Raw genomic sequence first — 20,981 nt, 5'->3', positions numbered from 1 at the left:
CACATTTCCACCAAAGCGATTTTCTAAATTATTTCTGGTTAAAAAGTTATAAATGACAGAGTGTAGTACTATCAAAATTTGTCATAACTAGGATAGTCATAAAATGGAAATTCTTGTTAGATTAGTTTAATTTACAGTTTACATGATAGAATTTTTTTTTTGATGATTTTTTTTATGTTATTTTGGCAACTAATTTTGGCGTTATAATTTTTACAAGATGCTTGTCAAAGAATCTATCAATCAAACATACGCTTGCCAAAGAATCGAGAAGAAAATGATTGCTGAAATATTGGTTTTGCAGGTTGCCTAAGGAGAATCGACTAAACATTGTGTATTCATTTAGTATTTTCTTAGGCACTTAAATTTCTATCTGGTTAAAGAACAAATATGTCTTTCATGTTTTCATAAAAATCTAAGAGGTAGGAGAGTATGCTCTTGTCTTTTATAGACAATCAGAAATCTAGACCCTCGAAGCTTTTTTCTAAGTTTTGAGATTTGTGTACCTTTAGCGGGCCTGTCACAGTGGGAAAAAGTAATCACCCTATGAGAATGACCCAAGTGAGTATAGTTGGACTTGAGCATTCCAACTCACTATAATAAATAGGTCTCTGGTGATTAAAGTCTCAGAGGATGGGATTATTTGAGTTTTCTCTTTGAGATCTCTCATATCGAGCATTTTGTAGGGCCTCGCGGTCTCAATCATGTTTACGTGACTACAACTTGTTTTGGTACCTTGTTGGGCTATAGGCCTCAATAATGCTTGCATGAATTCAAGGGGTAATTTCAAATGGAATTCCTGACTAAGAACTATAAGATAGAAGCTACCTGATTCACCTCCGAAAGGTTGATAATCTTTGTGCAAGAGAGATAGTAACTCTCCCAAGATACTTGCCATATCGTGCCCCCATTAGCATTTGGAGTTGGTTAATACGGTGTTGAGAATCCATTGCGTGAGACTCAACGGTCATATTCTGATTAGCTATTGGGTGTGTACCTAAGTCAGCAAGCAAACATTTTCTTCTCTAAGCCAACTTCCATAGGGTTAGCGTGTTGTGATTGAATTATTATATATCCTGCATGTTTTCTATGTTTTCATCCCTAAAACTAAAACTGAAATACTAAAACTGGAGAAAACAAATGAAACAATATCAAACAAATCAGTGATAAACTCTATCTATGTCCAAACTGGTCTCTGTCAGTCATTGAAACATCAATCCTTATCAAAAACTAGTAGTCGTCAGTCATTGAACCTCTGTCTATCAGAATCTCATCTCTGTCCAATCCTCTATCGTATGAATTCTTGATCTTGTCAGTCAAAATAGTCAAAGTTGCCCAGATCAGTTTACAATGACCCTAAAACTGGTTATCATATTCCTGAGCATAAACAACCTTGATAGTGTACCTCTATCGTTGTGTTGCACAATTTTGTCGATCATCTCTAAGCTAGTTCAAATGAACATTTTATCAAACCTAAGTCAGCTTGGATAACGTCTTACATAGGATAGATCATTCCTGAAACCAGACCAGATCTTAAGTTACTTCTCTCAATCACTACGTTAAACGAAATACTAGCTACAATTTGATCTTGACTTCTGCAACACATCTCGCCCTCGGTCCTGTCGGTTAAAAATGTCTATTCATACCAAAATATCTTCTAATTTTTAGACAAAAGTAAGAATCTCATGGATACCTTAGCTCCAATTCCCATTGCTACCTTTTCTCAAATGCTTCAAGATATAAAGAAAGATAAGTATGACCTGAAAATCCAAGAAAATGAATCAATGACTCCTTTTGAAAAACAAATGCATGATATCAAGAGTGCGAAACTTCAAGGAATGCTAAAACAATTAGGTGATTTGACAATTAGATACCAGAAAATAATTGACAATCAAAGACCAAATCTCATACAAGATCACAAAACACCTTCACCAAGTCATAAAGACATATCCTCCAAATATCCTCTAGATAGATAGTTTACACCCTTGGGGCAATCTATTGAGTCAGCTTTGGAAGAGCGTCTTAAGAACAATCTTATCATATTGCCTAAAAAGACCACATGGGGATGTGCAGTCTTGAGTAGTTATTGTGCATATCATAGGCATAACAAACATAAGACTTCAATGTGTATGGAATTAAAAAATAAGATTCAAGATCTCCTTGATGATGGTGTCATTGAAATTGAAGATCCTAATGACTCACCTAAAGAAAAAGAAGGAACTACTTCTAAGCATGATCAAAATCATGAACCTATGTCTAGCAAGGCTCCATATGTGGCCTCCATCCCTTCCATGATGCCTTCATCTCCTAAACTATCTCAACAACAATCCATACCATCTCCTTCAAACAGTGAAATTTCCCATGTTTACCTTCAAGGGCTATCTCCTATGGAAATCCAAGTTAATGCCAATATTTATACAAGTTCCTCTAAAGATTTAAAAATCCTAGATCCTATGCCATCATACACTTCAATTCCAAACATACCCACTCCAAAAGGCCATTTCCAAAATGCTTCCCCATCATGTCAAAATATGGAGACCTTCCAAGAATCCCCTATGCCTATGAAAAACCCTATCGCTTCCTTAGAAGTGACTCCATGTCAAGAGGACAATCTGGAAAATAAAAAAATAAGTCCTACCATAAATCAAGGTCAAGACACCAAAACTCCTCAATCCCATCTAATGATTGAAAAAGATCCTATTTCCCTAGAATCCCATGATGATCCCCTTATACCTTTCCATTTCTTCCAAGATGACCCCCTTCCATCTCAAGAGAAAACCATCCTTCCAAATCCCATTCCTAATCCACTTCCTAAGCAAGATCATGATGCCTCTTCCACCTTTTCAAATGATCCTATTCAAAATGAAGAGTCAAACACCCTTCCTTCTCTATCCAATGATCCTATTCCATGTCAAGATCAAAGTACCCCTTCATCTCCTTGTCATAATCCTGCATGTTCACTTCGTGATCCTATCATTCCTTGCATTCCACCTCCACCTCAAAATGAACTTGCCTCTAGCATCCAAAGTAAGAAGAAACCCTTTGTTAAAAAGATCTTTCAAAGCATGCATTATCAAAGAAAAGGGTTAGACATTCATGAACGAGGTATATTAGAACCCCCTGCTATTAAACAAAATGTTAAAGGTCATGGCCTCGGAGAAATTTCTCAAGATGTTGGTATCTATCATAAATCCTACATTTCTCCAATTAAATCCAAATACACGCTTTCCCCATCATCACTTCCATCCATTCTAGGTCCCTATATTCCTCCATCCCTTATGCAGGATCAACAAAGGCACACATCTTCGAGTACCTTCCATCCATCTAAAAGACCTCCATATCATTCCTATCTATCCACGCATCTCCCTCCAAGCAATTTGGATGCCAAGCATAAAAGTCATAAGTCAAGTAATCCACATGTATTCAAAGATCAACATGTCCCATCTAATCGACATGTCAAAACAAAGCAAAATATGATCCAAAAAGAAAAATACAAAATGCCACAAAGGCCCACAAAGAAAGAAGAAAAGTCAAAAGTTATATGGGTTCCTAAGGCACTTGTACAAGAAATGTGCTCCAAGGAACTACAAAAGAACCAAAAATCAAAAGCCATGTGGATCCCTAAGCGGCTACTTGAAGCACAACAGTCTAAAAAAAAATCAAAATTGGCATCCAAAATTGTTGTTCCTCCATCCAAACCTTCCAAGTCTATTCCTCCATCACCTCCTTCATCCATTTTGGGTTCTTATGCCCCAAAATATGTAACCTTTCCTCCATCCAAATCTCAAAATTTGTGATTCACTTCTCCTCCATATGTCCACCATCCCTCAAGGCATGTGCCAATGTTGATCTTTCTAGCATTTCCATCTATCGATACACAATTCTTCCAACATCCCATCCATTATCCAACACCTCTTTTTCACTCTTCCATCCCTCTTATCCAATCCTTTGCATAAATCCTTGGCCTAGTTTCATTTCATTATCCTGCCAACATCTTTGAGTATACCTTCATAGCCATTGTCTATTGCAACTCATATTCTAAGGGTAACATCCAAAGCAGCGAGACATTGGGGTCCTTCTTCCATCCCCTATCATGCCTCCATTATCTTCCAAAAAAAAGAAAAAAAATGATGAAAAAGTAAAAAAAAAAAATTTAAAAAAAAAGTAAAGAGAAATAAATTCATCCTTGTGTGAAAACCACTTCTTGTGGCGCCTTGGGCAAGTACCATGATGAAAACCTGGCAAACATGCATCATGTGTAATCCATTATCCTTTTGCACTTTACACTAGGGGCAAGTTCCATCCATGTACATCCATCTATTATCCATCTTCCTCCATTATCCTTCATCCTCCATTATCCCTCATTCGCTCTATCTACATTCATATCCGTTTTCCACCTTTCATCTTGACAAGGTTAAGGATCTTTACAGGTTTTGTATGTCCTATATATTGCACTTGATCCAAACCCTTTAGCTCCTATCTATTGCTCGCTTACATCCTTCATTACCACCTTTGATCTTGATTATCCTATCTGCCTCCTATCCAGATCTATTCCTTGATCTTGATCAACACTATGGACAAAATGCAAAAACATGCTTTCCACAAACCTCTTGACATGGCCACTTCTTTAGACCATATGGATTTGTTACGCTATATACTTGCTTTACATTGCTAAAATCCTTACATTGCTAAAATCCTTTCTTTACATCGCTAAAATCTTTGCTTTACATTGCTATATCTGGACCCTGTACTTGGATTAACATTGTGAGATAGTCCTTGAAAGTGTCCACCACCATTCTCTTATCCATTCATGTACTCGAAATCCCTTTTGCCTTGCTAGACACTAGGGGAAAACATTAAAAAATCAAAAAAATCATAAAATGTCTTGAAGAAATCCTAAAAATAAGAAAATGTCCTAAAAAAATCCTAAAAATCAGAAAAAGTTCTGAAAAATATCCTAAAAATCCTAAAAAGTCCTGAACAAAATCATAAAAATCATAAAAATTCTTGCAGAAATCCTAAAAATCATAAAATGTCCTGAAGAAATTCAAAAAAAGAAAAAAGAAAAAAGATAAACAGAAGAAAAAAAGGAAAAAAGAAAGAAAATGCCTTGGTGAAAACCTAGTAAACAGGCACCTCGGTAAAAAAAAAAAAAAAAAAAGAATCTCTGCCAAGTAGGTGACTTGGTAAATAGGCGCCTCTTGTACTCAAGCGCTCCATCTATCAATGTAACATTGGCATTCCCGCTTTCATGCATATTTTCTTTCGCTTGTACATATTTCAGTCATTTTTGTGACATCCTAGTTTGTTGGAACCTTCATGGCTTGAAACCGATCAATGTCCTAGTCTTAGGTAATCAACCAAGCACATTACATGTCCTAAGAAGTGTCAACCAAGTCAACCTTATGTCAATGAAACCTAGTCGTCCACTCCGAGTCAGTTACCTGTCTCCTGACTACTGAAGAGTTTTATCACTGAGTAAACAAGCAAACAACATAATGGAAAAAAATCACTAAACAGTTTGAGCTATGCATGAAAATTTTATTTGTGTGTTGTCTTTTATATTGGTTTTCGATTATTATCCCTCTGAGTAACTCGAGGAAGTCTATCTTGACTAAGAGGAGCAAGGATTGGGGGCATAATATTTTCTTTATTTTCTTCTTGAAGGAATGATTCCAATGATCTGGGAACATCTAAATTAGCTGGGTGTTTGTGATAAGAGCCTTCACATCAAGGTGAAATCGCCACACATACCTTGACTCTACTTATTTGAATGCTACAGGGAGGTTCCCATCATTTCTTTGTCTGATTTGAGGAAATTTCTTTATTGTGCAATCCGGGTCCATGCATAATTTGTCCGAGGATATGAATGAAAAAAGGGTCATTGTGGACAAGATAATTAATATTGCACATGAAAAGAAATGAACTCTATTCTACCTACTATAATTGTAAAATGCTCAATGATGACAATTAAGCTTTTCAAAGTCCAGTGACTAGGTTTAGGTTGCATCTCATTTTGCATCTCATCTTGCATTTCATTCTACATTCTGTGAATTTGGAGTGATTTCGGTATAGTAACAATGCTTCCTTTTTGTCTGCTAAATGAGAGTTGGAGCATCATCATTTCTTCGCTAAGTGGTCTCTTTTCATCATTTCTCTAATCGAGTACTTATGTTTTGAGATGTTTAGCTGCATACATAAGCATATTATATCAATTCATACATTCACTATCATTCATTTGCATTCATCTTATTGCATAGAAAAACAAAAAAAAATTGCATTACTCATTCACATTCATTTATTTGCATATGAAAAGAAACAAAAATAAAAACTCATATTCCATTTGCATTCATACATTCATGCTGAAAAGAAATGCATACATATAGAATAAAGCATATAGAACATCTCATAATCAATCAACACAAGTACGATGAAATCAAGTCAAGAGCTTGTAAATCGACTGTCCTGAGTCCATTTTCGGGATCAAAATCGAAGTCTGATGTCAACTCTCTCATCAAAATTTCACAAAAATTTGGACCACTTAGCGCTCTTTTCATAAATTCTCTTTCTTTAACTATGCGCTCAATTTATCACGAATCAACAATGAATCTCAATTTAATTTCTACAAATCAACTTTGCACTCAATTTCAACATAAAATTTTCAAAAATTCCTCTGAATCAATTTGTGCTCAAACAACTTATCATCGCTAAAAAATTGCCTATCATCATGTATCCTCGCTATCTTTCGATTTCGCTCCCAAGGGGGCATACTTGTGACCTTATGATCTCACATCTTCAAATGTCAAGGAAAATTTTCAAATCTTCATCAAAAGTCGAGCAAAAATCTTTTTCAACTAAAGAAAAACAATCAAATAAGATCTCAATCTCTAGGGGCATATTAGTTTCATCGCTTCATATCAAGCTGATATTTGTCTTTTATTTGAATCAATCTCTTTACGTTAATCAGTTCCATCGCTTTTCATCAAGCTGATTTTTCGTTTAAACTCAATCAAGGGTTTAAAGAGTATCTTTAATCATGCTAAATCTAAGCAGGTGTTACGTTTTATTCATTTCTTGATCAAGCTGAACAATTTATCTTCATTGTATCTTGATCAATCAAGTTCAAGATCGATTTTTATCATCACTCACTGTATCTAAGTTCAATCAAGTTCTAGATCAGTAAGATCTGCTTCTTGATCAATCAAGTTCAAGTTCGGTATCTTTTGTTTTCTATCATTCTCAAGTTCAATCAAGTTCCAGAATGGTATCATGTTAATCAGACTTTATTCAGCTTTGTCACTTCGAATCAAACTAAACACCTCACTTTCATCTAGTTTGTGATCAATCAAGTTCAGAACTAGTGTCTCCTAGACATCGAATTTTCTTTGAACTAACGTGTTGCTCGCACATTAATTCAAAGAGGGGCAAATGTAATACCCTAAAAATGGTCATCTAAACCATGAGCCCCTAATCTCGACAACGTCACCAAGGTCCTAACCAAAGGCAATTAAATAAATCTTGAGCACACAATTAATTCCTAAAATCATCAAATGTCACATGGCAAAATCAATCACTCAATATTAATTAAATATTTATTTAATTAATTAATCATTCCAAGTAAATCATTTTAAACAATTATCTTATTTATTTTAATTAAATATCCTAGCATATTTAATTAAATAAATCAAATTGCCATAAATCTTCAAAAAAGGAAACAATTCAAGAAGGAGTAATTAATTCAATTAAATAAATCAATTATGAGCACAAATCTTCAAAAATGGAAATAAATCAAAAAAGGAATTAATTGACAAAAAAGAATTAAAATTTGAGAAAAGAAATCAATTGGAGATAATCTTGAAAAAAACAAATTAAAAATTGATAGATAATCTCAAATAAAGCAATTAAAATAATTAAATATTAAAATTGAACGAAATAGATAATAAATCAGTTTTTTTCTGATTTTATCTTAATTTTAGTTCAATTTCCTTTAAATCAGTTTTTTCTTGATTTAATCTTAATTTTAGTTCAAATTCCTTTAAATCAGTTTTTTCTTGATTTAATCTTAATTTTAGTTCAATTTCCATTAAAACTGAGAAAAGCATCCAATCATATCAATTCACCTGGATTGTGCTTCCTCTTGGAAAATCTTGACCGCTCATCATCATTTGATCTCAACTGTTGGTTTATTTCTGAATTTTCTATAAATTCAGGCTCATCTCTCATTCAAAGGGAGGCTGGAGAATACATCATTATTATACTATTTTTGCTCTAGGCTCATTGCATATTAATTATTTCACATTGATTAAATCATTTAGATTGATATTGCTTAAATCTTGTTAGATTAATATTGCATCCATCTAGCATTCATCATGTTCATATAGATAAAATCCTTCGTCTTGATGTTGTCTAGTCACTGGTATTGCTAAATAATCTGAGAGAAATCTTATACTCGCATCTTTTAGAAGGCAATGGGTCAATTTGTTATGGTTTATTATTCATTGATTATATCTGACTAACCATGCATGTAATGACTTGATTGAAGTGTTGTGTATTGTTGATACAGATACAGGTCCTCTTTTCACACACACACTTACCTCCAACACTCTTAATACCACCTACAACTTCTTTAATCCTTTGACCATATTGTGCAATGTTCTCACCATCAGCCATTTTCATGTCGTCAAATTTGTCTCTTAAAATTTCTACTTTTTCTCTTTGAACATGTTCATCTCCTCCATAAATCAATTATAATTTCTCCCATACCTCAAATGCAGTTTCTAATCCATCAACATCTATATACTCAAAATTAGACAAAGTACTTATAATTGCTTCCAAGGATTGATTTTTTTCTTGTTGCTCTTTAAGCTCATTCAGTGTCAAAGGGCTAGTAGTAGCAGCAACATACTTGTTCATCACATGATTCCAATACTGAGCACCCAATCCTTTAATGTATATCTTCATCCGGTCTTTCCATATTCGGTAGTTGTCCTTGGTAAACTTGGGACCCTCCTTCTTCATCATCTTTCTTTGGAATCTTTCTCTCAAGCTATTAAGCTTTCTACAAACAGAGGACCAATGCTTTGATACCAATTGATAATCTTAGAGGATCCGGTTAATACTGAGATGAGGGTGAATCAATATTAACAATAATTTCAATATAAAAACTTGAACTTATAAAAATTCTTCAAATCAAACATAAACAAGTAATAAACTCTTTACCATTACTGGTAATCAGTGATAACTAACTGTTAAACCGGTTTATCAGAACAACTCATTAAGTGTTCATCAATATGCATAAACTGAAAGTAAAACATAATATCACATAAAAACATTCACCATATGAACACCATGTTTTTCACGTGGAAACCCAAATAGGGAAAAACAACAGTGGGAATTGGTACCCACATAAATTGTGCACTATTTCAGAATGCACCCTATTAGGAGCCTAGCCTGATTAGAAGCTTACAATGATGCCCTATTAGGAGAAGACCCTATTAGGAGTCACCCAGTTAAGGGATTTAGATGATGAGCCCTATTAGGAGATTTGAACTATTAGGATCAAACTCACAAGAGGATTTAACACTCTGATATAGAGCTACCCGGTTAAGGGATTTACAATGTAAGGCATGTTAGGACCTACCCAATTAAGGCATTTTGACTGCTACAATTGTTAGAGAACAACAATGAATGATCTAGTTTCATGACCTAACTACTTGCTTGATCAGATCCAATTAATCTCTAAATCTTCTACTCTCTTGCAGATCTCATACTCTGGTTTATCTTCACACTTTTCTCAAAACCACCGACACACCAAACATCAACTATACGGATATAAATAACATTTACAACTTAGTCGGTTACAAAACCCTAAGACTTACAACATAGATCATCACAAATGTTTTATAGTTCATTACAGATCATCATTGATCATCATATGGATCATTACAATCAATTACAAATTAACTAAAATCGTTTAATGATCATTGCATCTCGATCTGATACAAAGTCAAACCCTTAGAACACTCTGCTAAGCACTTTGCATAGTCCCAAGAAATTCGCTCTCCAAATGTGTCAAAACATCTTTCAAACACTTCACGTAGTTTGTGCCACATCATCACCAACATTTGAACTTGATGTTGATCACCGCCAAACCAAAAATCATTACTGGTTAAGAGAATTCTTTACCGGTCCTTAAACCCTTCTTAAACCCTAGCAAAAATATAACAAAAATCATAAACATGAATTCTGATAACCAAAATATGATGTTGTTCTAGTCAAATATATATTACAATGATACAAGATCACATTCCAACCCGCAACACTTCAATCATCACCAATCACCAGATCAAATGAAAACATTCATCGTTTACCAGTTAAGGTCCTAATTCCTAGTTCACTATCTATAATACCGGTAAGACATTTCCGGTAGACCAAAAAGACTTAGATGACAAAATACAACATAGTAAACATCAGTTGCCATTAATGATGACACAAATAACTGATCAAAGTCATCCAATCATACAATCTCAATCTATTCATCACTATGTCATCACAAACATTCCTTTACTAGTTTAGTCACCATTCTTGATATGCATTAGTTATGCCAATTATGACAACATTAGTTTCCTATCTTAGTGGCTTATAGTATTCCCTTGTGTCTTGTCTAGTGAGGATGCCTACTAGGTGCAGAGGGCATGGACCTAGAAGTGGCTGTGCCAATCACATGGGGAATCATAGGAATCCTTGCCCTAAGGTTTTAGAGGAATCACATAATAATGAGCATCGCCAGGAGAAGCTTGGTGGTGTTTCAATAGCGTAGTTAGTGGTAGCCCTGCAGGAGCTTATTGGCCATTTAGGGCCAAGGAAAGAGGAGGATAGACAAGGTGAGGATAGATACGAAGATTCACAGTAGTCTGAGCATCAGGAGAGAGAGCACTCACATTCTCCTAGGAGGAGATAGCAGCCAATCATATGAGGGAGTTATTGAGAGCTCATCCTCCAACCTTTGATGGTTTAGGTACCGGTATGGAGGCAGAGACTTGGCTATTAGACTTGAGTCGATGTTTTGATATATATTTGTATAGAAATAACACCAAGGCTAGGTGTGCCATTATGCACCTACGCGACTTTTCTACCACATTGTGGTGTACAAAGGAGAGAAAGCTACATTTGGATATTACTATAGTTACATGGGAGTTATTTTTAGAGTGTTTCTGAGATAGATTCCTTTCAGATCATTGGAGGCAGCGTAAGGCTGATGAGTTCCATAACCTTAGGAAGAAAAAATGATATTAGATGAGTATGAGTGGAGGTTATTTGAGCTTAGACAGTATGAGGGTATAGTAGTGTTAGACACAATGTGCCATTAAGAGGGGGGGTGAATCAGTGGTTTACAAACTTTTCCCTTTATCAGTCCTATGTGTTTATATTGATTATCACATCCAACAGAAAGTAGTCTTACCGGTTAGATGGGAGCTAAACACAAAAAGAATCACACATAAGGGAAGATCACATAACACCAGTACATATGAGGAAAACCCAAGATGGGAAAAACCTGGGTGAGAAATGCTACTGGAGTCTACTGCTTCAATCTAGCCTCACAATGAAACTATGATTACAATGTTTAGGGCACAAACCCAAGGAGAACCAATCCCTTATTTAGGGCACCAACCCGAGGAGCACCAACCCTTGATTTAGTGCACCAACCCCTGATTTTGGGCAACAACCCAAGGAGCTACAACCCCTTCACCGAGCTCCAACTCAGTGACCTACTATGAGTATATTCAGTTACAAAAGAAATAGTTTTGTTATAAATGAATTATGTAACTCTTCTGCAAATCCCTCTATCGGATCTTTTGTCCAGTTTACTATCGGTTCTTTGATCACCCTCCCGCTGCTGCAACCTTACTGGTTCAGCCTCCTCTACTTCTTTGCCAGTTCTACTCTTTTTTGGTTCTTCTCTCTGTCGGTTCTCTCTTCTCTCTACTACACTACTTCTTTCCACCAGTACTACACTCTGCTGGTTCTTTTCTTGCCTTCTCTGTAATCATCTACAACTCTTCTCTACCACTTTGGTCACAGTCGATTCTCTCCTCTGCCAAACTCAATGGCTGACTGTCACTGGCCTTACTGATGTCAGTTGAACCCTTCAACCAGATTATCTCTTTCTCACCCTCAGTCTCTTCTTACATTTCCTTTTTCTTACTTGACTCATTTCTCCTCTCACTTGCAACAACACTCTCTCATTCAGCGGCAACATTCATCAATTTTGCCTTGTATATTTATAAACTGGTTTTCTCGCCAAAAACCAATTCAAACTTCAGACGGTTAGGGTTTCTTCTTTGACCCTAAGGAAAACTAAATCCAATCAGATTTTATCAGATCTGATCTCCTTGATTGATGAAATACAACATATCAATCAATCCCACCATTGTATTGCCTTCTAGAACATGCCTTCCTCATTTAGCAATCTGCATTTAACCTGTTAGCGGATTTCTTGGTCGATCACCAAGAATGGTTTTGCGGTTCCCTTCACCTATCTTGATCTACTCAAATATTTTGTTCTAGATCTTTGTTGTCTGTTTGACCTCGATCCATAAACCTTTGTTGCAAATCCCATGAATCATGCAGTCAACATCAATTTTGACATGTCACCAACTACCTCCTTGCCTGATACTTTACCAACTCAATAAGCCAACTTGTGCATGCATTCTACTTAACCTCCATGGGGCCCCTATGTCAGCATCCATCTTTACTAGATCATCTATGTCAGTATGGATGGGATCATCGACCAAATCCATTACTGGGTTCTTCTACTGGTTCTTTAACCCTGTTGGTATCTCACACTTTGTCGATTAACCATCATGTTTGCCCTTTGTTGCTCTGCCATTAGGACACCTTAATCAGTCACCAGAAATGCCTATCCATAGCATTCACATCTTCATCAGCTAAGAGCACATCACTTAGCCTCTTTTCTCTCTTATTGGTTCTCATACTTACTGGTAGGCACCCTTGATGATATCATGCCATCAACCTTTAGTTGTTTACTTCTGAGGCATATGCATACTAGTTGCACTCTCTATCTGCAGCTGTTGTTATGCCTTTCTCAATTATCAATTTGGACATCATCTCAACCCATTTGTCAAAGTGACAGACCCATCACTCTTCAATTGTCGCGGCAACTCATCATGCCTTTGCTCTCAGTCCAATGCATATCCCTGATTCCATGCACTTGATGCATCTTTGTGATTCACTGATAGATCTGGTGTGAGCCTTCAATCACCTACCTTTAAATCTTTTATTTTATCTCACATAATTATGATATACACTTTTCATAATAGGAGATAAGCTCCACTTACCGGTGGGAGAGGATTTAAGTGTCATCTGCATCTTACAATACACCAATGTGGCTTGCCTATTTGAGCAACATATCTTCAAATAGACTCATGTGATCTGGTTTGGGTACTCTTACTACTAGTATTTTCTTCATTTGGTGACTACATCTTTATCCAGTGGGAGTCTTGATGTTCTTCATCCATACAACATACTGGTGACCTGTACATACTTCACCTTCTATGTTGATGTGATTTAGATAACATTCCCCCTCTTCATCACAATCAACTGACCAGTATCTTTCTCTCTACTTGTACATTGGTCATAAGCTTGTCGGTTGACAACAACACACTGTCAACACATCACTTACCAATTGACATTATTTCCTTATCGGTGACAGACTATATCAACTACCTACTAGACTGGTTGACATCAAAGACTGCACATCAACTATATTTGCATACCAGTTGACATTAATGACAACACAATACCAAAAATATCCCCTTTGGCATTGATGTTAACACATGCAGTATCTGACATATTACATATTCTCTCTCCCCCTTTGTGTGATCCATGGATTCTCACACATGTAGTATGCAGTATACTACAAAATCTTTCTCCCCCTTTGCAGCAATGGCAAAGGGCACTATCAGGGTTTCTCTCCTCCTTGTATCTACCGGGCACTGACAATTTTCTAACCCCTTTTGCTCAACCAGATGCTTCCCCTCCTTTTACCATCATACATTACAACACTTAAGATGGAGGGCTCGACCATGAATTGACACCAATTGCTCAGCACTCGAGTGTATATGCAAGTTGGAACCCTAATGCATATACAAGACTGAAACCACTTGAAGGCACATGTGTCAGTGAATACAACATACTGTGTAGGGGAAAAAGCGAGACTAGGACAATGTACCCTAATCCTAACTTTTGACACACATTGCGGAATACGAAAGAGCCTAGAGATATCGCACGGTTGGCTACTTCTTTTGGTGAAAGAGAGAGCCACGGGATATCTATTAGGATTTCTATTCCCTTGTTGAAATTGAAAGCTAAAATGATACAAGTTCAAACCCTAACCTCAAAATGTAAGTATGAACTAGTAACAAGTTTGCAGAATTGAGATTAAGCAATGAATAGCTGTAAATGTAAGGATAAAATAAGAATGCAGATATGTACCCGGAGTTGAAATCGGACTGAAAATGTTCGGGACGGGGGCGCGCGCGCCACTGTCCTGAAAACTGCACCGGAAACCACTGTTTTGCACCCTGAAACACTGTCGGAAAGCTGTCTGTCCGGAGGACCAGGGCGCCCAGCGCCTCTGTCCCAGGGACCAGGGTGCCCAGCACCCCTGTCCTGGTAGGACAAGGGTGCCCAGCGCCCCTGTCCCAGTCTTCTGAGCTGCAATTGCACACAGAGTTCTATCTCAGTCTCCTCTTTCCGGATCTGTGTCCTGCGGCGTCGTCCGAATCCTGAAACCTGCAATAATATCTGAAAAGGGGGAAGGGTGGCTATATAGGGTTTTGCCTTAGTCAAACCCCCGCTTTGGTGATTTCCACCTCCACGAATAGCCAAGTTTTTTTGTAAAATGTATTGTGTGTGCAGACCTAGTGTGTGTGCAAGGTCCAAAATGCAAGAAAGCAAACTAGAGCAACCTAGAAAGTAAACCCTAATTGCTTGTAAATGATAATGCAAATGCTCTAAATCAAGATGCAATGTGATCTAAAGCATGAATAAATGATATATCAAAGCTTATGTGAGGACATGAAAACAATATGAAATCATACCCAACCCTCAAGGGAGGAGTACAAGCCAATCTTCAGTCGGTAATCTCCTATTGTTCTTCAATGTCTTCCAAGCCCTAATTGGATGAATGAATGAATTTGATAGATGCTTGATAGAATGATGTTGAGTGTTGTTGAAGTATTCAAAGATCTTCTCTTTCGCTGCATATGAAGTTCCTGGAAACCAAAATCCGATCCTTTCAAATGAAGAAAGAGAGCTCTTATGTATGAAACCCTAGGTCATAAATTCGTATTTTGGCCGACCTAGAGATTGAATATCCCGCCAATTTCTTGGGGTTAAGCTTTATTTTATGATTGGATCGTGCTCCCAAAATTTCGGGAAAAATGTCCGGGACCATGTTGCATGGGCGCCATGGTCCCGACAACTTTTCACCAAATTTTCAGGGCCATCGGATATGATGATTTTAGAGAGAATCCCGAAGTTACAGGTGATTTCGAGATGTTTAGACCCCGAAACCAAGCCCCCAAGTTCGAAATAGGACTTAATTAGGGTTTTTGATTAAGTGGTGTATTGGAAGAATAAAATGCAAAGGGCGCGCTTTAGTGAAAGGGCCCAACTTTGTGATGTAGAAAATGATGAAATAGGGCCTTAGACCTAATTAATTTGATTAATTAAGTGCTTAAGGAGAAATGCAATGCAGAATGCAAAACGCACTAAGGCGGGTGCTAAACTAGGTGCGAAATTGTATCACCCTAGCAAGTGCGTACAATTTACGATGCTACATTTAGCCCCCACTTTAGCGGTCATATGAGTACTACGTGCATATGCAAGCTAAAGTACAAAAAAGTAAACATTATTTGAAAAAGGATATATCCATAAGTCGTCGGACGAAGCCCCCAGCGGTATCTGCAGTACACAGTTAGGAACCGCACCCTACAAAACAAACGTTAGATCACAAAAATCACCTAATGCTTACTAGGGAAAGTGATGAAATCTGTGAGTAGCTATATGCCCCCCCCTGTTTCGACTTGCTTATTTAGGGAGGTGAAACAGGGTAGCATGTTTACTTGCGACAAATTGTGTAATAGAGTATTGATGAGGGGTGTTCACTAAATAGGCTTCATCAGAGCACTTTTTGGAACATCCTGAGAGTAGGAGAAGGAAAATATGATTCCAATGCAACAAATGGCTCGAAAATCGCATCTCCCAAACTCAAGTTATGATAAAATGAAGGATAGGATAAAAATTAGGGTTTTAAGAAGTAAGAATAAACAAACAAGAGTATATACTTTGAAAGTGACACTTGTATTCGTCACTTTGTCAATTTCAGGATACTATTCAGTGCAGCGGAGCCCACCTATCCATCACCATGCCTTCACGATGACCGGAGCGTCCCACGAGGATCGAGATCCTGCGCCAGGCCGTGATCGACAACAAGCCACTGGACGAGGTGAGTTGACTGAACGTTTGACTTTTGATTTCTCGCATGTTTGACTTTTCTATGATCGAATGCGGACCCAGAACGCCGACCGGGGCCCACCTAGGGCGCCCTGGTCCCTGAGGGGCGCCCTGGTCCCCCCAGGGCGCCATGGTCCCTGACAGGGGTGCCATGGTCCCTGACAGGGCGCCATGGTCCCCTCAGGGCGCCATGGTCCCTGACAGGGCGCCATGGTCCCCAATTAGGGCCTGGCGAGGGGTTACAAGGCAAGCATTCAATGTTCAACAGTTTGCATTTGCGATTTCGATGATTGAATACTGATTTTGGTCATGTTTTCATTTTGCAGGGTCTCCCGTACATGAGAGAGCACACAGCGGGACACATCCTTCGCACTTTGCGAGACCAGATTCCACGGCTGACTCAGTCAGAGAGAGACACCCTATCGATAGTAGGATTGTGGTACATGATTCTTATGCCGGCCATTCGATTTCATCCTGCGATGCTGATGGCACTGATGGAGAGATGGGATCCGGACACCTGTACCTTTCACCTTCCGGTAGGAGAGCTGACGGTCACACTCGAGGATGTGTACCGTATACTGCGTCTTCCTATCAGAGGAGTGACAGTCACATATGCGACTGATCGGGTAGCAGAGGATCATCAGAGGGAGCAGATGTACTGCATAGGGAGAGTCATGCCGAGCGAGACGAGAGGTCGTATCATGGTCAACTGGCTCTTACATCCTACAGGGGAGGTACCACTTCTGAGACGCCTCATGATAGCCATCATAGCACTAGTCGTCTGCCCTAATGGGCGAGGGACACACATGCATGGGGGCCTCACATGGTGTATCAGAGGGATGGAGAGACATAGGAGAGTTTATGCATGGGGTCGGAGTATGCTTGCACATCTCTATCACGACCTTGAGGAGTATGTATTCGGACAGGGTTGTAGTTTGATGACATGCACACTTCTGTAGGTGTGGATCTTAGAGCACTTCACATGCACCAGGCCTGTCGGCTATCCACTGAGTATAGCGAGCGAGCGACCGAGGGTGTTCGCTTATCCATTGACCAGCGAGTGGAGATTTGGGGATTTGTTGTATTGGAGAGTGACTATTGATAGACTGACAGCCGAGGTGACAGTGTGGAGACCTTACCTACGGATGCACAGATGGGATGGTATGGAGAGACAGTTAGCATGTCTACAGAGGAACCGCCTACTGCGAGGACGATATGCACACATCATAGTCCCTTTCTACTTTGACCGAGTACGGAGGCAGTTCGGACTAGAGCAGTGTGTTCCAGCCGATGTGCCCATCTATACTCGACACTCACAGGTCCTTCCCAGACCTAGAGCAGTAGCAAGACCGACGGTGGATGATATCGAGATGACAGACTTAGAGGGATCAGATCAGGATGTAGTCACTGACTATTCTGCAGAGCCTGGAGCATAGCGTAGATATATTTCATGGTTCATGAGATCATATCCAGGTCCTATCTTTCCACCAGATCATCCGACAGGCTATCCAGGCCCATGGAGACATGGAGACTGAGACGAGGACGAGGGATCCAGGTCAGAGGAGCCAGATGAGGGAGAGGATCATGAGGAGGCGGGAGATCCTGATCCACCTACAGGCGATCAGCCTAGTGACGAGGAGGAGGAGGATGCAGATAGAGAGGAGGACGAGGAGGATGCAGGTGATGATGCGGATGAGGATGAGGATGACGAGGAGGACGAGGAGGAGGATGATAGAGATGATGAGGAGGAGTCGGATGCAGCTCCCCACCATTCAGGAGATGATACCATAGCCCTGGACCCACCTTTTATTCCCCAACAGGGGGAACAGGAGGCGATACGGAGACCTGTCACCAGTACCGTCCAGCCTACACCCATCGTGAATAGAGTATACGAGCGAGGGGAGCCTAGCGATTCTCAGTCACAGATGCTACCATATCATGATCCCTACTGGCGCGAGGGAGATCCAGGTATAGTAGGTTTATATTGATTGATTAATGCTTTGATGATATAGAATGGTACTAAAAAAGATCTATTCTACTGCCACAGCTAATGTGTAGGAATGGCGTTCCTTGATTCAGCAGGCAATGACAGACATCTCCATGATAGCACAGATTCCTAGTTCCTCACAGATTACCTACAGGCCTCAGGGGAACGCAGGTCGGCATGAGGATTTGTTTTTCCCATTCCGATTACAGGTAGATATATGGAGGGAGAGAGAGAGAGTCCTATCAGAGGATCTCCGTCAGGCGCGGCAGAGAGAGGGAATCCTATCGGAGGATCTCCATCAGGCGCAGCAGAGAGAGAGAGTCCTATCAGAGGACCTCCAGCAGGTGCGGCGAGATCTAGTAGCGGCCCAGACCGAGGCTACCACCTATCGTGCGATCCTCATGGATAGGGATCGTAGGAGTTCCTCTCGGAGTCACTCACGATCTGTATCGCGCTATACACCCATGGGTCCACCTCCACGGCCAGATCAGGAGGGAGCATCTAGTCGTCACTCTCCCGCCACTAGCCCTAGGGATAGGAGATGATTGTATGATGTAAGAGAGAGATCACAGTTTGGATATACAGTGACCTATGTTTGTACATGATCCACACATATATATGTATATATACATGCTTCTCGTTTTTGTCTCAAATGTGTTATCTTTAATGCCTAAAACAATGTATATTTTGTTTTGATTAAATCTAATACATTTGGTAAATGTACATGTATGTTCAGGATTTAATTTCTATGTGATTGATTTCTCAATGCTCCATGATTAAATTGATACATGTGTGACTTAATTAAAATATTTAATCAAGTACAACATTGATGATAAGGAGGAAATATGCATTAAGTCTAAGAATCATACAACTAATGTGATTTAATTTTGAACTTAAACACAACATGATACGATTCTACTTAACACATAAAGACACTGTATAATATGCTAGTATTATGAAAATGTAAACCTTTTACAATTTACATTAATGAATTCAAGACAAACTATAAATTAAGAAGAAATACTTGTCAGGAACGAAGCAATATAGATCAAACATCATAACATTTAATTCTATTTTGCTTTTAATTAAGAAATACTAAAATATTATCCAATGTTGAAGAAGATAGATAAGAAGTGAAGAATTTAAGCATAATATCTACGCAAGTGCATAGTATTGATAGGTTCTTTAAGAGGTGTACCGTCTACATCCACTATTTTGTAAGCACCTGATCCATAATCCTCAATGACGATATATGGTCCAAGCCAATTAGGACTAAATTTTCCCTTTTCGGCCGGCAAGGCATTCACATTGCATTGATTCTCATAAAGGACTAAATCACCTACTGAGAAGGAACGTTGAATGACCTTATCATTATAGCTTCGCTGTAGAGTTTTGTGATACGCTTGAATATGCTCAAGAGTGTTTATACGCTGTTCATCAAGCATCTCAAGCTGTTGAAGTCGTTGTTCTCTATAGGAGTCATCATCTACTATACCTTTAAGAGAAACCCTAAGTGATGGAATTTCTAACTCTAAGGGCATAATAGCGTCAGCACCATAAACAAGATTATAAGGAGTAGTTCCCGTAGCAATTCGTACACTCATTTGGTAAGCCCAAAGAGCATAGATTAGCTGGTTACTCCAATCCTTACCATGCTTATTTACGGTTTTACGAAGAATTTGCTCAATTATCTTATTAGATGATTCGGCTTGACCATTTGACTGAGGGTAATACGGTGTAGAAAATCGATGTTTGATATGATACTTCTCGAGGAATTTCTTCACATCCTTGTTCTTAAACGATGTTCCATTATCTGATATAATAGTGGAAGGTATCCCAAATCGAGAAATAATGTTTTCTAGAAGAAATTGACAAATCACTTCAGCAGTAGTAGAGCGAAGAGGAATGGCTTCTACCCACTTCGTAAAGTAATCTGTTGCGGTTATAATGAAGGTGTGTCCTTGAGATGAAGGAGGAGAGATTTTTCCAATAAGATCCAAACCCCATGCGGAGAAGGGCCAAGAAGCTACCTGAGAGCGAAGTTCTTGGGCAGGAGCATGAATCAGGTTATTGTGTTGTTGACATTGATGACATTTCTTAACAAATGAAAAGGAATCCTTCTGCATAGTTTGCCAATAGTATCCCATACGAAGCAGCCTATGAACCAGGGATTTGCCCCCAAAGTGCCCCCCACAGGCACCTGAATGTGCCTCTTCAAGGGCAATAGGGATTTCCGACTTGTTAAGACAATGAAGGAGAAGACCATCATAACCCCTTCGATAAAGGACATTAGAAAGGATGATATATCTAGCAGACAACTTGCGGATTCTAGCCCTAGTGTTCCTATTAGCAGAATTAGGGAAGGTACCATCGGTCAAATATCTTACAATATGCGAGAACCATTCATCTGAGTCTACAAAGTCACAACATGTTACCAAGCTAGAATCATCTTCAATAG

The sequence above is a fragment of the Cryptomeria japonica genome, chromosome 6 (genome assembly GCF_030272615.1).
Source record: "Cryptomeria japonica chromosome 6, Sugi_1.0, whole genome shotgun sequence".
NCBI classification, from domain to species: Eukaryota; Viridiplantae; Streptophyta; class Pinopsida; order Cupressales; family Cupressaceae; genus Cryptomeria; species Cryptomeria japonica.
Note: the sequence above shows the minus strand (reverse complement) of the source record.